General features: G+C 42.4%; 1 protein-coding gene across 1 annotated transcript in view; it reads right to left on the reverse strand.

Annotated features, from left to right (window-relative positions):
* Positions 1 to 20,899, reverse strand: part of UBAC2 (UBA domain containing 2) — a 114,635-nt gene that overhangs the window by 64,113 nt on the left and 29,623 nt on the right. The gene's annotated exons all lie outside the window — the stretch shown is intronic.

Consider the following 20,899-nt stretch of genomic DNA (forward strand, 5'->3'; position numbering starts at 1 on the left):
ACACTCACAGGTCATGCACACTCCTATCAATGAGGAGCCTCTACTCTGCTTACCTGGAACCACCAAAAGTAGCAGTGGTGGTTTCAGTTGGCCTAGGACCATGCATTGAAGTAATTTAGAGAGCATCTTTCCTACTTCTTCTGCCACCTGTGCTGTGGGACCACCAGAGACGATGGTAACAAGGTGCTGCAAGGGAGTAAGACCAGTAATACCGAAAACTTACAGCTGTTCTCAAACAATTGGTTTTCTTCAAGATGTCCTTATTCATTCACCCTGCTGGTACTCTTCCCCCAGTACTGTTGGAGTATTTTTACAATAGCAGTTCCCCAGCGTGGGAGGTCTCAGGTTCCTCTCCTCCTGCCTGCCGCACGGACATGAATAAAAGGGGTGAAGCCACACCTGGTATCACAGAATCACAGAATGGTTTGGGTTGGAAGGAACCTTAAAGATCACAGAGTTCCAAGCCCCCGCCATGGGCAGGGACACCTCCCACTAGAGCAGGTTGCTCAAAGCCCCATCCAGCCTGGCCTTGAACACTTCCAGGCATGGGACATCAATAACTTCTCTGGACAACCTGTTCCAGTGTCTCACCACCCTCAAAGGGAAAAAATTCTTCCCAACATCTTATCTAAATCTCCCCTCTTTCAGTTTAAAACCATTACCCTTCATCCTGTCGCTCCACTCCCTCATGAAGTGTCACAGAGTATCACAGAATCTTCATGGCTGGAAGAGACCTTTGAGTTCCTCCCCATCTCTCCTGTAGGCCCCCTTTAGGTATTGGAGGGCTGCTCTAAGGTCTCCCTGGAGCCTTCTCTTCTCCAAGCTGAACAACCCCAACTCTCTCAGCCTGTCTTTGTAGAAGAGGTGCTCCAGTCCTCTGATCATCTTTGTGGCCCTCCTCTGGACCCATTCCAGCAGGTCCATGTCCTTCCTGTACTAAGGAAGGCCTCTTTTTCTCTCCAACACTAAGTATATAACAAATATGTCTGTCTTAAAAGACATGAGCATTGCTATGCCATGCAAGATGTGGCTGAAGCAATATGAGCTTTGCAAAAGAAAATGAGCATTTGCTTTGGTAAAAGCTTTTGATACATTCTAGGAAATGCCCCCTTCTGTGTGAAAAGCTGGGAAATGCTCATACAGATCTGGAACTCTTTTCACATATAAATAAAGCAGCTGACAAGTAGGAGCAAGTTCAAACGGCTTGCTCGTTTTAAGGATCTGATTGAAGTTCTTCAGAGAAACTGGGTCTTTGGAGGGTGGGAAGGGAGGGGAGGGGAAACACCCTCTTTGGAGGGTGAAGTCTAGTCAGGATCTTAAAACTCATGTTTGTGACAAAACAATAGAATATCTTTTAACTCTATGCTTTGGAGTGTAGGGCTAGGGCAGCTGCTAAGAGGACTCCAACTAGACTACGTGTCCACCTCTGATATCTCTCTCAAATCTTACCTGGTAGGAAATGTGACAGAGCACATAGAAATAAAAATGAAGATGGGGTTCAAATGGTACATTTGGGCTGTCTCCATTCAAGTCCAGAAAAGAAAGTTGTATAGACATCTGTTCTTGAACACATGACAAAACTGAAGGTATATCATGTGAAAAACCCCCAAACAAACATGTATTTTCAGCAAAAGAGCATTCAGTGCCTTCACCTTTTCTTTCACTGAGAATGCAAAACTAGTAAGTACTACATTAAGTGCTCAGAGGGGTTCCTTCGGCCACCTTGGGCTTGCAGATATTGAAGCCTCACTGAAAGTGTGGTGATAAAGAACACAATCTCCTTGGCTTACAGTCCCAGCAGAAGAGGACAGGTATTCCCCAAAGCATAGCTGCCTGACTCTTTTGGCTGTGGCCCTGAAAGCTATGCAGATGAGGAACCTCCCAGCAACACTGTCATCTCCTTGCAAAAGGCATTAACAAAAACCGTCCGAAGTGGTAAACTTACTACCACAAATGTCATGATTCCTCAAGGTGGTTAATGACTCCTCTTAAACCTCATTAGTACAAAGAGCTTTGTATTAGGCTAGCAGGAGCTAGCTTTATACTAGGAGCTAGTACAAAGGTTTGTGGTTTGGGTTTTTTTTTTAAAACAGATATTGCATTAAAGACTAACATTGTTCTGAAACTCAAAAGCTTATAGGTAAGCAAGGAATGACCAGACTTCAAGAAAACTATGAGACAGCCTGCAACATAAGAAAAATAGGGTGCAGCTGAAGAGTAGCTTTGCCTTACACAACCAGTTTTGGAGGAACTGAAAAGCCGTGACGTACTCTGTCTCTTCTGTCTCCACAGTTGTGGTACAGAGCAGGGGAAGAACTCAGGACAGACTAAGGTTTGTATCTTAGCAGCATCCCACTATGCTGGCGTAATAAAAACAAGGTCAACGGACACTAGAAAAACATCAAATTCATATGAGTGAAACACTTCCTAATACAGTCGTGGCTAAGCCACTGCCTGCAGTACAAAATGAACTCAGACACATTCATTTTTTGTGAAGAAAAACAGGGGAATTGCTATTTGCGTAGTAAATGCTCAGACATATTTCCTCAATTTTTCCCCCCTCAGAATACTCTCTTGGCTTCCTGCAATGTCTGACTTCAGACTTCCTGAGGCAGATGTCTCATCTATACACGTGACAATCCTCAATCAATTTTTCTTCCATCAGCCTGTCTGGTCCCCTTCTGAACTCAAATAAAATGTCTGTGCCTGAAGCATCTTGCAGCAAGAAGTCTAGCAGACTAACTACCCATGGGTGTGTGGAGCCATTTTCTTTCACTTGTGACACCTGCTAGTTTCATGTGAAGTCCTCTCGTTTCTTGTACTAGAAATGAATGAACACAGTCAGTCCCTATTTACCCTGTCCACATTACTCGTGATTTTACAGACTTACATCAAATCCCCTTCCTTCAAGTCATCTAGGCTCTTCTCCTATGAACAGTCAGATCAAAGCTGTTCACCACTTCATCTAAATTGTAGAGAGAGGAAGGAAAGATGACATCTGAAGAAAGAAAGCAAATCCAACCGTGTTTGAGCCAGATGGCAGAAGAGAACAGGGTATCTCTATACATGGGGAGATCAACAGTGTCCTGATTCACTTTTCCCACCACAGTAACACAGAGCTAGGTCTCAAAATTGGCACCTTTCTCCATGACTTCCAGATTTGGATAACCTTGCTTCCACTTCATCTAAATTGTAGAGAGACGAAGGAAAGAAGGTGACATCTGAAGAAAGAAAGCAAATCCAACCGTGTTTGAGCCAAATGGCAGAAGAGAACAGGGTATCTCTATACATGGGGAGATCAACAGTGTCCTGATTCACTTTTCCCACCACAGTAACACAGAGCTAAGTCTCAAAATTGGCACCTTTCCCCATGACTTCCAGATTTGGATAACCTTGCTTAGACGCATTAAATAAAGAACAGGACTTCAATGGGCTGGAAAAATTGCCTCCCAGGAACCTCATGAAGTTCAGCAAAGTGAAATGCAAAGTTCTGCATCTGAAATGAAATAACCCCACACAAGAGTACAGGCTGGGCATTGCCTGGCTTGAAAGCAACTTGGCATAAAAAAGGACTGGGCTGCTGGGGAACACGTTCAAGAGGAGTCAGTAATGTGATCTCATAGCCAAACATGTGTGGGACCACGTTGGAAAGAACATCAAGGAAAGTGGTATTTCCCCTCCACTCAGTACTTGTTAGATCACACCTGGAGTCCTGTACCCAGTTTTGGGCTTCCTTACCCTGTCCACATTACTCGTGATTTTACAGACTTACATCAAATCCCCTTCCTTCAAGTCATCTAGGCTCTTCTCCTATGAACAGTCAGATCAAAGCTGTTCACCACTTCATCTAAATTGTAGAGAGAGGAAGGAAAGATGACATCTGAAGAAAGAAAGCAAATCCAACCGTGTTTGAGCCAGATGGCAGAAGAGAACAGGGTATCTCTATACATGGGGAGATCAACAGTGTCCTGATTCACTTTTCCCACCACAGTAACACAGAGCTAGGTCTCAAAATTGGCACCTTTCTCCATGACTTCCAGATTTGGATAACCTTGCTTAGACGCATTAAATAAAGAACAGGACTTCAATGGGCTGGAAAAATTGCCTCCCAGGAACCTCATGAAGTTCAGCAAAGTGAAATGCAAAGTTCTGCATCTGAAATGAAATAACCCCACACAAGAGTACAGGCTGGGCATTGCCTGGCTTGAAAGCAACTTGGCATAAAAAAGGACTGGGCTGCTGGGGAACAAGTTCAAGAGGAGTCAGTAATGTGATCTCATAGCCAAACATGTGTGGGACCACGTTGGAAAGAACATCAAGGAAAGTGGTATTTCCCCTCCACTCAGTACTTGTTAGATCACACCTGGAGTCCTGTACCCAGTTTTGGGCTTCCTAGTGCAAGAAAGATACTGAGATATCCAGCAGAGTGCCACCAAAAAATGAACACAGTCAGTCCCTATTTACCCTGTCCACATTACTCGTGATTTTACAGACTTACATCAAATCCCCTTCCTTCAAGTCATCTAGGCTCTTCTCCTATGAACAGTCAGATCAAAGCTGTTCACCACTTCATCTAAATTGTAGAGAGAGGAAGGAAAGATGACATCTGAAGAAAGAAAGCAAATCCAACCGTGTTTGAGCCAGATGGCAGAAGAGAACAGGGTATCTCTATACATGGGGAGATCAACAGTGTCCTGATTCACTTTTCCCACCACAGTAACACAGAGCTAGGTCTCAAAATTGGCACCTTTCTCCATGACTTCCAGATTTGGATAACCTTGCTTAGACGCATTAAATAAAGAACAGGACTTCAATGGGCTGGAAAAATTGCCTCCCAGGAACCTCATGAAGTTCAGCAAAGTGAAATGCAAAGTTCTGCATCTGAAATGAAATAACCCCACACAAGAGTACAGGCTGGGCATTGCCTGGCTTGAAAGCAACTTGGCATAAAAAAGGACTGGGCTGCTGGGGAACACGTTCAAGAGGAGTCAGTAATGTGATCTCATAGCCAAACATGTGTGGGACCACGTTGGAAAGAACATCAAGGAAAGTGGTATTTCCCCTCCACTCAGTACTTGTTAGATCACACCTGGAGTCCTGTACCCAGTTTTGGGCTTCCTAGTGCAAGAAAGATACTGAGATATCCAGCAGAGTGCCACCAAAAAGGATGAAGGGACTGCGGCACGTTACAGGAGGAGAGGCTGAAAGAGCTGAGATGGTTCAGCCTGGAGAGGGAAGACTAAGAGAAAATGCTATTGCTGCCTTCAACTGCTTAATGGTGAGGGGTACAGAAAAGATGGCAACACACAGTAAGGGGCACGAGTTGCAGCAAGGAACAATTAAACAATAGGAAGCATTTTTCCATCATGAAGGAAAAATTGGGAAAGGTAGCACAGAAAGCCTGTGAAATCTGTCTCCTTAGAGATACTGAAAACTTGACTAGGCACAGTCCTGATTAAATTTGCATTACCAGGACTGGACAAGACAATCTCCAGAGGCTCCTTTCAACCTGCATCCTTCTACAACTACCAATTTGGTCAAAACTGTAAGTTATACAAGAAAGCAACACGAAACTCAATGGCCTTGCAGTAAAAGCAGCAAATAATATCACTTTAAAATCCTCTACTGTTGTCCTCTATTTAAACCTTTATCAAAACGCTGTCATTAGCATCCTCCAAAAATAAAGAAAGCTCAAGACATAGCCTAGATTTCTTTCTGAGGGAGTCTTAAAAGCTAAGTCCTCACTCCCAGTTGATTCCATCAGTGACTGATGAATCTGTACTGTCAGCAAGACCACAGAGGAATACTAGTGATCTCAGAGTTGGTGAACCTCACCATGGATGGGATCTACCCTATGGGTAGATCTACCCTATGGGTCCCTGACCATAGGTCCAGCCAACATTTCAGGGTTCCCAGCCAGAAGAGACGTAAGATTTCCTAACTTGCTATTGGCTCTTCTGGGCTATTAATTAACAGTTATCTGCCTAATAGTTATGTGCCTTTCTTACTGGGATCCAGAAAGAACTGTCCTCTCCTTGGGGCAAAACACTTAGCATTTTCTTTATCACTTTTCCAACTGCCAACACAAGTAGGGTCAAAGATGTCATAATTCTTTTTCTCGAAAAGTATTCTTTCAAATAGAAAAAGATCAAAGTGACTATGTTAAAAAACTTAAATTGTTGAATTTTTGTTATGTAATTCTTTTTCTCCAAAAGAAAAGTATTCTTTCAAATAAAGAAGATCAAAGTGACTATGCTAAAAAACTTAAATTGTTGAATTTTTGTTATGAGCAGAATGAAAGTGGACAAACTAATGATAGGGCTTCGCAGAGAATAATAAAAAAAAAAATGCCCACCAGTCATGGGGAGCACAGCAGTGAGCTATCCTAAAATCTGTAAGAAAGAATCAAGCAGTGCTTCATTTGAAAAAAACTGTAATCAAACTGTAAGAAAACAAGGAATTAAAATATTAATCTGAAAAAATTCCCACCTTTTAGGGTGTTTAGGATTGTAACAAACACACAAAAAGATAACAACCAATGAATGCTGCATGAACTTGGGAAAAATGGCTAAACATTTTTTGTGATTTCTGTGCTTTATACATAAAAGCTTAAATACTAGTGTCAACAAAACCACAAATATCTCAGAAGTTCATTAAACTTGTATTTTTTTTTGTTCAAAACAAACTGGTGAAATAAAAATATCCCTTAATTTAAAAACTTAGATTTTACTATTTAAGTACTCTTATCTGTGCTTCCCAAAAGACACTTGTTGGCCTCCGGTAACAACACCAAGCAAATGAAATACTGTGGGCAACATCACAATTTTCTCTCCCCACTTGGCTTCAGTTTTAGCTTTTTAATATTTTGCAAAAGGCATGAAGCAAAGATTATCATCAGAGTGGCTAAAATTCTATTGAAACAAACGTTTCCATTCTTAATATCTACCTCCCTCCTAGAGAAACTGGCTGTATGGAAAAACAATACCTGATTGAAATTTTAAATTGTTTTATTTTTAAAAAAATGTGTAATTGCAGACAAAAATAATGTCTATTTTTAAAATTTTTGTTTAAATATAAAAGATAGTAATCCATTTATCTTTCCTCTTCTTTCAATTTAATTTTTAAAAGTTCACAATGTCAGTACAAAGTAACTCTCGGCAGCGTCACCATCACCCCTCTCAGCCCCCCCCACCCCTGCCAACTCAACCCAAACTTCATTACCATTTCTGTTTCCTCACACATAATAAGAATAATGGGAATTGCCACATCAAAGCACATTTCTCTCTAATTTGCTACCCCGCTTCTCATAGACAAATACTAAATCAATCAGAGAGATGCAACATCTCATAATAATATGCCTATTGTGCAGTTTCTTCGTAACAATTACTGCTTCTTCTAACAGCCCTTGTTAAAAATTACCCAGTGCAGAAATCCAATTACAGCTCATTTATCTTTAAAAAGGGTTAAGACAGCTGGCAATATTTAGTCAAGCTGGCAAAGACACATAAAATGTTTACCTCCATAAGCTGCTTACGGAATACTGACTGCAAAGGTTAATCCTGCCGCAGGGCAGACCAGCTTCTCTCCCCTTAAATAAAAACACATTTCCTGTCTGAATAATTACACTTAGTTCACAGATCTCTAATAATGACATGCTTGGTACTTTCCACTTCATAAAAACAATTAAGAAAGGTAAGTGTGAAAGTGGTGACAGCCTGCAATTACAAATGCCACTCAGAACTCTCTGAATTTGAAAGGGGCGGCTCATCTCAGGGAAGCCTGTTCAAAGGTATAACACTTTGATTCCAGAGATATTCAACCACTGGTAACACTTTTTGTCAAATTACCTCCCACTGCTTTCGTCGCCTTAAATAATGTTACCCAACTGTGTAATCTGTGTGCACCTCTCTGTCTGAGAGGTGAGATGCAACGCAGAGGTAAGTATCCTAATTACTGTGAAAACAGGGCATTGCCCCATTTCAAAAACACCCTCGAAATCCTCAGCAAATCCTGACACCAGTTAAGAAACAGCTGATTATGCATTTGTTCTTATAGTCTGGTATCTCAGATGGCACAGCTTATTATAGGACAGAGCTTTTGGCTGATAATGACTTTTTGCTTTCTTCTTATGGAGGAGTCGGTGTGATAAACTGCAGAGAACCCCAGTTCAGAGGTACCGTCTTCTGCTCCATCTGCCTCCTTCCTCTGGCAGAGGTCCTGACCTTACAGCAACAAGGGCATTAACCTCAAGCACCTGAACCTGGGCTGAAGTAATCAACTGTGAATCTTGTGGTCCAGAGTAAAGGAAGGAGAAAGGCCCCATTTCTGCCTTCCAGCTCCACGTTCCCACCGCTTTCCTTGCTCTGGTGCTGCCATTCAACCCCCCCAGAAGTGAGCAGGTTCAGGAACTTGAGCCAGTGGCAAATGATCTCTGCAAAAAATATCTATGTTTTATTTTTAAACATTATTTTATCTCCCTATAACCGCTGCCTGTAGGAAGTCAGATGACTTGCGCTGCAAGTGGTAGATAGGAAGGCGCAGGCTGTGGCCGAGCGAACGCTCCGTTAAGAGGCAGCCCACGCTTCAACCAGCTCATTCCTGCCATAAAACTGCACCTTCAGCAGGTGAAGGGAAGCCACACGTTTGTTCTTGTTGCCTCCTTTGCAAAGCTCTGGTAGAGGAGTGGAGAACACAGCTGGGGAACCCATGTCTGTGTTCTGAACTAGCACAGCTCTTCCCATCAGCTGAACACAAGGCAGAGCCCTCAGCCCAGAGTCTCCAGTGCCCTTACACTGATTGTCACTTACTTTGCATTTGTTAAGAGTATTTTTTTTTGTCCATCATCATTCTACTACTTCTGCCCCACATATTAAGATCCCCATAGCTCTCTCAAAACTCTAGACACACTAGGTCTCATTTTCTGATCCTGTCCCCTTACTCTTTAATCTCTTTTTCCCCTTACTCTTTAATCTCTTCTCCCAATCACTACCATATTAAGCAGAAATTAACTGAGTTTACTGCTGCACATATTTGACCCAGGATTTTTTTTTTGGCATGGGATAAATAATTCATAGTCTGGAAGTGTATAACTTGCATACTTAAGAGCAAAGACTTTTAGCTTAAGAATAGCAGTAAGGCAGACTCCTGTCTACTTCCCTTGTTGGTTGAAAATATTGTGGAAGGAGTAAAGCACATCTTTTCTTTCCCATTGGTCCATCTCACACTTCCATCTGCTTCAGAAGTAGATGAGAAGATGGAGGTGTGTATATAGACACACATCCCAACCTTCAGGTATAATAAGCAAGCCATCCTTCTTTTCCTTTGAATGTATATTTGTGTGAACATTCACTGGGGTTAGTGCAAACACCTCTCCTGACTGCAGCCCAAAGAAGTTACCTGGAGAAGGAACGCAGCGCTCGGGGTGAGAGAGATCAGACTGCACAACAGCTGCTGCAAATGCTGTCTCAGACCTGTAGCCAAGCACCACTTTCACTGAGGCATAAATAAAACTCCAGTTTTTATTTCTGGAGTGAAATCTTCCTTAATGATCCCACTGTGGACACTGAGGCTCACGCCTGGTGTCTACCCCGAGTTCCCATGCTTTCACAGCCTGCTGTTCACTATGACAGAGACAGTTATCACACTGAAGAAGCAAGAAACACCCCTGAACAACATCTATAAATAAATATATATATATAAAAGTATGTTTGACATCCAGGAGGTACAGAGATGCCCCAGTTCTAGAAATATGAGGCTTTAGATGAAACGCCAGCAGGCTGATTTTCTGACAAGTGATGTATGAATCTGGCTTGAATTCTGAGGAGCATCTTGAAAAGAGGGGAAGCACAGGAAGTTAACACTGCTTCAGCCACATGGGCTTGATTCTTCTTTCACACTTCTGGCAGAGCACACAGCCACCAAAACGTCTTCATCAAAAGGTGAGAAGAGCTGGTGACCACAGGCTGTAGTGTGAGGAAATACAGCACCAAATTAACATCCCATTATGGAAAAGGATCATTAAGCAGTGGCAAAACAAACAAAACCACCTCTCTCATCAAGCCCTTGATAAAACCCATGGTGACAAGTGACTGAAAAGCTCATCACAGAAAAGCACGAAGATTACTGCTGAGTATCTCTTTATGGAACCACTTTTATCTTCTTAAGTGTACAAGACACTTAAGTAAAAATGTAAAAAAACTGAACAGAAGTTTTAAAACACAGAAAGGTATTGTATCTCACACCACAGGGAAAAACATTCAATTTAAGAACTGCACGAGAATAAGTGCTTCTTCTTGATTGACTGTTTCTTACCAGGGTTTAGTGGACGTGCTTTACCAAATCCAAAAGCTAACCCCGGGCTGGAAAGCAATGACAAACCACAAAGAAGTAGATGTGAGGTGACTGCACTGTCAGCTGAGAGAGCCTTGAACAAAAGCTGCCTCTCAGGTGGAGTGGTGCCATCACAACTAACTCGTCTGCATCCTGACCAAGCTCTCTGTATTGTTAGAAAACTGGAAAAGGTGGTCTCAATGTCTGATGAGCTCCAGAGCAGGAAAAAAAAAAACAACCATTTTTAAAAATAGTCCTGAGAAATCATGTCAGATTTCCTGCTTGTGACACACCGGACGTTAGCGCTCAAAACCCCACTCAATAATTTGCCAGTAAGTAAAGTCAAATCCCACCAAATGACTGACACCCCTAACCAAAGCAAGAGGGTGGTATGTCACCCTTCACATCTGCATAATACACCATAGTACCGTCAGCTATCACTGTTTGGGTAAGTTCAGCCTTGACGGACAGAAGGTTCACCTAGCCCACCTTTTCTGAAGCTGCTGCATGTCTGATGCACAGATGGGGCAACTGAAGACACAATGTCTCTGTCCCTCCAAAGATATCAGAGAAGGTTCCTGGTTTAGGTAATAGAAACCTGATACATACCCGATAATTGTTGAAGACAAAAGGCTAAAAGCCAGTGGGTGGGTGTCCTACCACCACTGTACACTCTCTCAAACTATGCAAGGTGAGAAATGAGCAAAGCATCATGCATGGACATACTGCCACGTGGCTCACTATCACTACACAAGTCCAGAGGAATCAGAATAATTTTAGTTGGAAGAGACCTTTAAGATCATCAAGTCCAACTCTAAACCTAACACTACAAAGTCCACCACTAAACCATGTCTCCCAGCACCACATCTACACATCTTTTAAATACCTCTGGGGTTGGTGACTCAATCACTTCCCAGGGCAGCCTGTTCCAAGGCTTGATAACCCTTTCAGTGAAGACATTTTTCTTACTTTCTAATCTAATCCTCCCCTAGTGCAAACTTGAGGCCATTTCCTTTTGTCCTATCACCTTTACTTGGTGATACTCCCAGCCTGAGTAAATTGCCCTCCAAGCCTGGACAGGTACAGCCTGGAAGCAATCAAACTTCTATGAGGGTCAGCTGAGCCTTTTACAATCTTAATGAATCTAAAGAGTAAAGATCTGTCTAGTAGTCATTAGGGATCCTGACATTTATTCTGGTAACCTGCCATTCGTGAGCCACTCTACTGAACCAGAAGCAACTTCATACTGAAGCATGAGCAACTTCATTTAAGACAGAAACTTACTTCAAGAAGCTCTTGAGACACATATAACCTCAGAAGTAGAACGTTATACCAGGTTAAAGCGTGCAAGTCCTACCTGAACTTAGGGCTCCCATAACTTCACTGGTTTCATGTTTCTGGTGTGGAAAAGGCAGGAAAGGCAGAGAGAGGTGCAGGGTAGCATCAGCCTCCCAGACCCATTTGCGTGGACAAGTCTGACTATGTGACAGCTGTCTGTGCTGGGGAGGGAGAGGTGGGCACCACAGGTGAGTAAGAGCTTCAGTCTTTCCCATCAGTTTCTAACACCCCATCTCCCACTGTGCTATGACTTCCCACTTTCCAACACAGAAACCCCGCTTCTCTCCACCCTCCTGATCCCACATACCACGCACACCACCCCGTCCACACCTGAGCAACCTCAGGGGACATATCTCATTACGTGATGGGCTGAAGAGGATCTTTGCTCCCAGGTCCCTGCTAATTTAAGCACTAAATGATGATCTTTTATCAGGATCTGTTTTTAGCATAAAGCTTGGGCAGAGCAGAGCCAAAGGACGGTGATTTATGACCTAAGTTGCAAAGCACATAAGCTATTTTTGCCTCATTTATTATGACCTATTTTCATGATAGAGACAGTAAAGTGGGAACTACTGAAGTGTGACTCATATATCCACTTGTGGATGGTTAAAAAAAAAAATATAAAAAAACCCCCACCAAATCTCTTCTCATAACTTACCACATTATAATTAGTACATTGTAACGGATATCATAACATCTTCAAAGGCTAAGGACTAGTAAAAAGAGAGGTTTTAATGTTCATCTTATACACACAGTTTGCCTTAATTCACAATACTTGAAAATAAAATCCTTCCCTCAATTTTGGTTTGTTTTTTTTTTTTTTTGTCAAGATACCATTCATACTTTCTGCTGATTTGTGGCTATAGCTCATTTTTTTTTTTCTTTTCTTTTTTTTTTTTTTTTTTTTACCAAAGAGAGCTCTGTATGTATTCTAAGGCCCAAGTTGCTGGCAGGAAACTGTTTAGCTTGTTCATGACAAAATAGAAACAAAATAGAAAAGCTGTAGCAGAGAAGTGATTTCCTTGCAAAAAATACTTCCCCATTAAGACCACTATCTAACTTTTTCACAATTACAAACCAAGGTGTCTGAAGCAAAGTGATGACTAAACAAAAGGAGAGCATTCGGTAAGCATAAACTAAAAGCAAAGAGGAAATTTTAAAAGAAAGTTATACCAAAAAATCTGGTTATTTATACAGAAAGTCTGCAAAGTCCTTTAACTCTGAAAAAGAGACGTTCTAATTTCTTAATTATTTAGTGATGCAACCACATTAGTTATTTTACTAATTATGTGCACCGTCTTGTGTCTCATGCATATTAGTTTTTTTTTAAAGTCTCAGTCATACAATTGTGCCTTCTCTGAAAACCACCAAAGTTACTGAATCAACTTCTGGCCATTACTTCAGTAGGACTTTCAAGCATCAGTCACTGCAAGACCTCCTTTGTGAGGTTAACTCAGTTACACTCCTCCTCTTTGTCTTAAGAGAGCAACCATACAGCCTTTATTTTGCAAAAAGACATGACAGACACTATCTCCTCATACTAATAACATCTCCAACTGCTTTGAGGAATTATTCATCTATTTTTCTTCCTTTTTCCTCCACCTCAATCAAATAATTAGCTGCCCTAAAAATATGAGGAGAGGGAAGAGAGATACATAGACCATCATTGGAACAGAGGCAGTTCATCCCATGACAGAGGGAGATATTTTATCCCTTATATGAAAGGATTCCAGACCCTTAAAACAAAGATGTTGTAGCAATCCATGCTGATAGCAGAACTTCTACAGATAGGAGACAACTGATATTTCTAGAAGGTAATGACTACTTCGAGATTGTTTTCCTTCAGATGAAGTAACATGGGGCACCACTGACAGTAAACCAATTTGCAAACAATAGCCGAAATTATCATTTCTACAGGATTGTTTGGCACAGACATCTACAATTAGATGCAGGATTTCCTTTTAAATTCCAAAGGGACTTCCACATCCCTGTCTTCCTTTACTATGGTTGAACAAACAAGGTGTTGCTACTTCCTGAAAGAGGAAGAGAAGGGGGGGGGAAAAAACAAGAGCTGCCAGTAAAGACAGAAAGAAAAGCTGATTTTTCTTAGAGTGGATCATCCCCACATAGACTGAAAACAACCTTCAAGGGTCAACTATTAAGCTAAAAAAAGAGGCCTCCTATTCCCACATGGGAAAGAAGGCATTCTTTATTTTCATGAAGTAATTTAGTCATAAAACTTTTAGAACACAAACACTCCTTCAGAAAAATGAAATGCTGTGGTAAGAAAGTTGCTGCTATTGTGTCTTATTTTGATAGAGACACATCAGACAAATAAATCATAACAAAATCAGGTGGTGGGTAGCTTTAAAAATACAGAGTTACTTAATTTTTAATTTTATTTTTTTTATCCCTCCATTATATAGTAAAGCCAGAAGAAGAATGACAAATGTTTTTTACAGTCCTTTCTCTCCTTCCACCACTAGATGTCTTCTAATTCTTTATTTTTTCCTGGATAAATGCAGACTATACACAGTAAAGAAGTGTTCGCTTGCAACCCATTCTCAGAATTGTATCTTTTTGTTCAAAAAAAATGCAAGCAGCAGACCTGTATGAACTGTAACTCTCTGAGCAACAACAGAACTTGCAGTTGTACACCTACAAGAGTGACCAAAGGTTCCTCGCCACGCAGTACTTCCTTCCAAGGGGAAGTCAAAGTGGTTTTCACTCTTCATAATCAGTTTACCTGCACATGTGACTAAATAGTGCAGGTGTATAAAGGAATGACCCTATGACATTGGTTTTCTGCTGTTCCAAAGCTCTGTTGCTGTGCTACCTAAAGATCTGTAGATGGCAGCATTGATGCAGTAATTAATCTTCACCGCAGCAGAGGTCAAAACCTATTTCACAAAACTCACTCTTACTGGAGCCTAAGCCCCATTTTCAGATGTCAGAGATCTCTGCACTGGGCAGTGTAAGCAATGGGCCAAGAACTGTCTGGCTGTGAGGAGAAACCAGATGCATCACCACTACTAACAGATACTACACCAAGCACCCACTCAATAACCATGACAGTTCTAGGCCCATCATCTTGGAAATGAGCTACATCATCTCAGAAATTAACTACATCATCTTGACAGTAACAACCTCTGTGACCCATGGGCTGCTGGTACAGTTCTTACCATTACCTCCATATGCTGTCAAGTTAGAAAGGAGGAGGCATACAGAGATGTCTCACACCCCTCCACCCTTCCCTCTGCTGCACCTTACTCAAAACAAGCTGTGCACTCCCTCCCATTTCTGCAGCTTGGGCAAGCGCTATTGAATTTGGTGTCCCACATCCTCACACAGCACAGAGCTCAGTTGCAAGCAAATGAATGCAATGGCCCAGATGTTCTAGGAGAAAACCAAATATGCATTGACAGCCAGCATGATTTGAAGGCAAAGGAGGAAAGTGTCAGAGAATTCTACCCAAGTCCCTGTTCAGCTTCACTGGCTCACCCTCTCTTAAAGCTACGTTTACCAAAACAGTGTCTATGTAAGGAAACTTGCTGCTTAAATTACTGAAATTCAAATCTATTTCCTGCCTTACTCTGTGAGGCTTCTTGTTGTAATCAAGTTCAGGAGTTCCAGCCCCTTCCCTTTAAAGTGCATATGTATGTGTGTGTAAAATATATATATATTTGTATTTTAGAATCATAGAATCATAGAATGGTTTGGGTTGGAAGGGACCTCAAAGATCATGGAGTTCCAGCCCCCCTGCCATGGGCAGGGACACCTCCCACTAGAGCAGGTTGCTCAAGGCCCCATCCAGCCTGGCCTTGAACACCTCCAGGGATGGGGCATCCACAGCTTCCCTGGGCAACCTGTACCAGTGTCTCACCACCCTCATAGAAAAACATTTCTTCCTGAGATCTAATCTGAATCTTTTTTCTTCCAATTTAAAACCGTTTCCCCTTGTCCTATCATTACCCTTCCTGGCAAAGAGTCCCTCCCCAGCTCTTCTATAGGCACCCTTCAGGTATTGAAAGGAATAGAATAGATTGGGTTGGAAGGGAGCTTTAAAGGTCATTTAGTTCCAACGTCCCCGGCAATGAGCAGGGACATCTTCAACTAGATCACGTTGCTCAGAGCCCCATCCAACCTGACCTTGAATATTTCCAGGGATGGGGTATCTACCATCCCTCTGGGCAACCTGCTCCAATGTTTCACCAACCTAATTGTGAAAAATTTCTTCCTCCTATCTAGTCTGAATCTTCCCTCTTCTAGTTTAAAGCCATTACCCCTTGTCCTACCACAACAGGCCTGCTAAAAAGTTTGTCCCCATCTTTCCTATAGAGTCCTCTGACAGGACCCAGCATTGCACCTTGTTGAGATATGCTGAAAAAAGGTGTTAAGGGCCTTTATTTCTTGCCTTTCCAAGTCTAAAGGAGAATTCAAAGCGCAGAAGAATGGCATTCTGACAATCAGCCTTCATGGAGCAGTGGGTAGTACACCTCCCTCGGTATTTTTCCCCACAGCAGAGACAGCACGCAGGGATATGACAGAACGCCGTGTATGTATGTCAGGTGCAAAGAGAGTGACTTCTCTGAAATCATCTGCTCGTAGCCAGCTCTGCTGCCTTCCTTTGCCAGCTCACAGCGTCAGCAGGACTTCTGTTCAGTTCAGGTGCACTGAGCATATTCACATTCAGCTTCTCCTCCGTTTCCCTCCAAGGACAGTGCTGAGCCTACACATCGAGCAACGCTGCCCTACAGAGACCTGAACTAACCACATCCACTGCTGTGTGGCAGGAATTGGGGTGCTTTGTCCCAGTCTGGACTGTGCCAGACCCTTTACCACCTGGCATGCTCCCCCTCATGTCAGCTCAAGTCCCATCGCAGCACACCAAGCTTCATCATGGTGTTTGTGAACCTGCACGGCTCCCTCTCACTTCAGGAACTCTTGATTAAACACTTCACATGCATGCTAAAGCACATGCAGCATTTGGTAATTATTTAATTTCTGATTACATATACTCAGGGCTAGTCACTGAGCAGAGAGGTTGTCCAAGTTCCTGAACTCTGGAGGAGTCCAAACGATTTTCCCTACTTCCGCACTAGACTTCATCAAAAGAATCTGAGTAGGAGCAGCTCCCAATAAAGACATTTCTCTTCAAACATTAACTCCATCCCTGGGAGGCATATCAACTTTCAGAACAGTACTCCTACGCACCTGAGACTTTTAAGAGCAGTAAATATTAAAAATATTATGCAACACTTACTTAGTAAGGAAAGAGTATTCGAAAAAGCTCTTCTAAAACACTTCCGAACTGGAGCAACTTATTGCGTAGCTCCTGACAATGCATACAGATTTAAAAAAGAAAAGAAAAAAAGATGACTATTCATTAAGGTTTTAAACAGCTATGAAATATTTGTCATGAGAAATCTGTACTTTTTGTAGAAAAAAAAAAAAAAGCCCTGCTTCCCCACGCAACAGAACACACAGGTGGAAAGCAGAACGCAGACACAACGTTTTAAGAAATCTGCCAGCATGGAGCTGCGCTGGCATTTGCCACGAGCCAATGTTAAACTATATACATTCTAAGACTGCTGCTGCATAACAAACCACTGTCTCTAGTCCACTACCCTACTCTCAGACATCTTAGAGATGCAGCTTTCACGTCAAGTAATTTTTGAAGTATTGCTTCTTTCAAAGCCTGACTCTGCTGAACAGATGAACTAGAGGCCAGATGCACTGTATGTTTTTAGGGTATTTAGTGACACAGAGTGCATTCTGGCTGTACAAGAGGAGAAGGGGGGGAAAAAAGCAAAAAGCCCAGGAGAAACGTGGAATGTTAGTTTCATTATTGATATTTTTTTTTTAAAAAGGAAAAAATAAATAAATCAGGAACTCCTTCCTCAAACCATACCGAATTCTAGCAAAGCACAGAAGAAAGATGTGACAGTAATTAGGAGATGTCAGGTACAGCTAGCTATGATGCAGTCTTCTCAAGCTGCTCTGTTCCCATTCCCCCAGCTCTGCTGCACACAGCGTTTATATTCCTGCACAGGTTGAGGTGTGGGAGAGGAGGGACAGCTATGCCATGACGCAGCCTCTGAGTAACTCCCATATGGCAGAACTGGAAACAATTGCAAGATAGTTTATGTATTCAGTGCCATGACAACTTTTAACCAGTAGCATATTAAACTTTTGCTATGGTACAACACAATATGGGAATAAAAAAATAAAGGACGATTTCATCAAGGTTGAGAAGAGTAACCCAAAACTGCATGGGAACTCAGCCGCAGCAGCAAACCAGTAAGTTAACGAAGTGACGCATGGGAAAGTCGCTTCCTGCACCAGTGGTGCACTGGACTGTGCAAGAAGCTTCAGTTCTTGCTTTTCAATAGGTCCAAATGGTGGAAAGTTGGGAAGCAGAAGAACACAAGCTCAAACCTGCTCCTTACCAAACCAAAGCGGAGGGTGATCCTTCTGCCCCTCTGCATGCGGAGCTTCTCTGTCTGAGGTGGACAAAGCTTATGTTACACAGTAAGGGGGCAGGCAAAACATACTTTTCCATACCATGACAAAGCCACTGAAAGACCCAGCACTACGTTACTCCTGCAAAAGCAACAGTATGAAGACAATCCCTTCATTGCTGCACTTTCACACTGTTGCAAGTGACCAAGCTCATTCTTGCCAAGGCTCATCGCCAGTTAGTGAAGGCACCATAACAGACCCCATGTGCACTATGCCTTCTCCTCCAACACGAAGTACGTTGGCTTAGCTTTTTACTACTCAAAAATAGCTATAACACAACTAAAATGATCTTCTTTACTCCCCAAACCTCAGAATAGCAAAAAAAGACCCTGGAGGGAACTGAGCATTTATTTCAGTAAAAGCTGGAGCAGTGGAAGTACTCACCCATCTGAGGGAAACCAATGCAAGACACTCATCTCTAGCTGATAAAACAGCACTGAAGTAACAGACCCCACGTGCACTCTCCCTTCTCCTCCAACATGAAGTACGTTGGCTTAGCTTTTAACTACTCAAAAATAGCTTTAACACAACATAACGCAACTAAAATGATCTTTTTTACTCCCTAAATCTCAGAATAGCAAAAAAAAGACCCTGGAGGGAACTGAGCATTTCATAACAGACCCCATGTGCACTATGCCTTCTCCTCCAACACGAAGTACGTTGGCTTAGCTTTTTACTACTCAAAAATAGCTATAACACAACTAAAATGATCTTCTTTACTCCCCAAACCTCAGAATAGCAAAAAAAGACCCTGGAGGGAACTGAGCATTTATTTCAGTAAAAGCTGGAGCAGTGGAAGTACTCACCCATCTGAGGGAAACCAATGCAAGACACTCATCTCTAGCTGATAAAACAGCACTGAAGGAGAAGAAAACTAAAATAGAATCAGGTGCTTCCTATAGCAGAAACCGAAGCGCCAGGGGACCGCAGCACAGCAGAGCGGCCCGCTGCCTCTCACAAACCACAGTCACTGCAACTTTTCACCCCTGTGTTCACCTCCAAATGTTTGTCACCCTGCAGCTGCAGCCAGCCTGAGCACCTAAGACAAGAATGAGCACCTTTGCGGGTCCTGCAAACACTTCTTTTCAGCACATGGCTCCATACTCAGGGAGAAGGCCTTCCAGCTTGTCAGCAGCAGATCTGTTTGGCTGCCTCTTCATCAGGGGGACTGTGAAAAGCCTGAGTGAAAGCAGAACATAGACTGACATGTGTTATGCTATGGCAAACCAGCTGGATGTCTAATGTGCCCGTTAACTCAACTGGGCTGCTGTTATCCACCTGTGTAACCTGCTAAGTTAGACCTGATTGCAGCTGCCCTCAGAAGGCATGACCTCCCCTGCAGAGGAGAGGTGTCACCCACTCTCTTCAGACAAAATGAGACACAGCTGTAAAACCTCACACTCCCCAACCTCCCCCAAGAAGACAGCAAGCCAAGAGGTAGTTCACTGCATACAGCTTCTCTGATCCCAGCCTCAACATCCACCTATTTTCCCTCCAAATCCAGAATTACTGTTGTACTCCCACTTTAGCTAAGGGGAGCACTCTCTATCCACTTGCTTGTTGTGGTACATTCATAATGCAATTCAAGTAGGAAGGGACCTAGGGACCTCCACACATTATTTTTCTCAAAATAAAGTACTCTTGCCGAGGAGAGTTCAAAAGGCTACTTCTTCTCTTCCAGGAGTCACACACTCTTTTTTAAACTTTTTAAAAGTATATGTCACCGAATTTCAATGAGCTTTCACTAAAATTAAAAACAGTATGAGTGACTCATCCTGATGGAGCATGCTCCAGAGTTGTCTTGCTAATGATAAAGCCATTGAAAAGCCTAAAACACTACCTAGTCCTTTTAAGATACTCCTTAATCCTAAAATATTAAGCACTTTTTAATAGATTTATATTTCTATGGGACTGTCTGGGTAGGATTTACAGCTCAATGCATTTAAGAGGTCTTTGGAATGATCACAAAAATTAAGTTTGGTACTAGTTCACCTCAACAGGAAAGACCAAATATTTAAATACATTATTAATCTACACATTGAAAACCACACCCGGGTCCCTCCCTGTGATTACTTCACCCATCACACTGACCTACACAAATACCCACGCAGTACCACAAACCCATTCAGCTGAGATAAATTACATGACGCCAGCACAGAGGGTATTTTTCACAGAAGTTATCTTTAGCACTAAGCGAGGATCACCTACCTACAGTGCTTTTTACAGCCAGTGACGAAAGGTGTCCCCAGAAACAAACCCGATTCTGGCTGCATCTGAACTGCAGGACTCTGTTGCTTCTGGCACCACATGCACATCCCGACAAATTCTTGACCGCATGCCAGGAGAAGACCAAAATATCACTGTTCCCTTCCTCAAAAGGCATCTATCTGCTTCATTTTGGGGGAAAAAATGGAGGACACAAGAACTATCAAACTCTCCATAGTGTGGTTCAATGTCCCAAAGACTGACAGTCTGGAGCTAGCGAGTACTCTACAGAGAATTAGGAATGATATCCTTCTCTGAATGGCTCTTTCAAAGGCTGGATCTTTTTCCCGAGTTGACAAAGAGAAAATCCAGGAAATCAGTCTTCTCTACCTATTAGCCTTTGCGAATACTCTCACCCTACCAAAGGTGTCTGTTGCAGTGACACAGTTCAGAGATTTGACTCCATTTTAAGAAAGGCTAAAAGCTCTCTTCATACAGCATTTTT

The sequence above is a fragment of the Calidris pugnax genome, unplaced genomic scaffold, assembly GCF_001431845.1.
Source record: "Calidris pugnax isolate Ruff unplaced genomic scaffold, ASM143184v1 scaffold69, whole genome shotgun sequence".
Classification (NCBI taxonomy): Eukaryota; Metazoa; Chordata; class Aves; order Charadriiformes; family Scolopacidae; genus Calidris; species Calidris pugnax.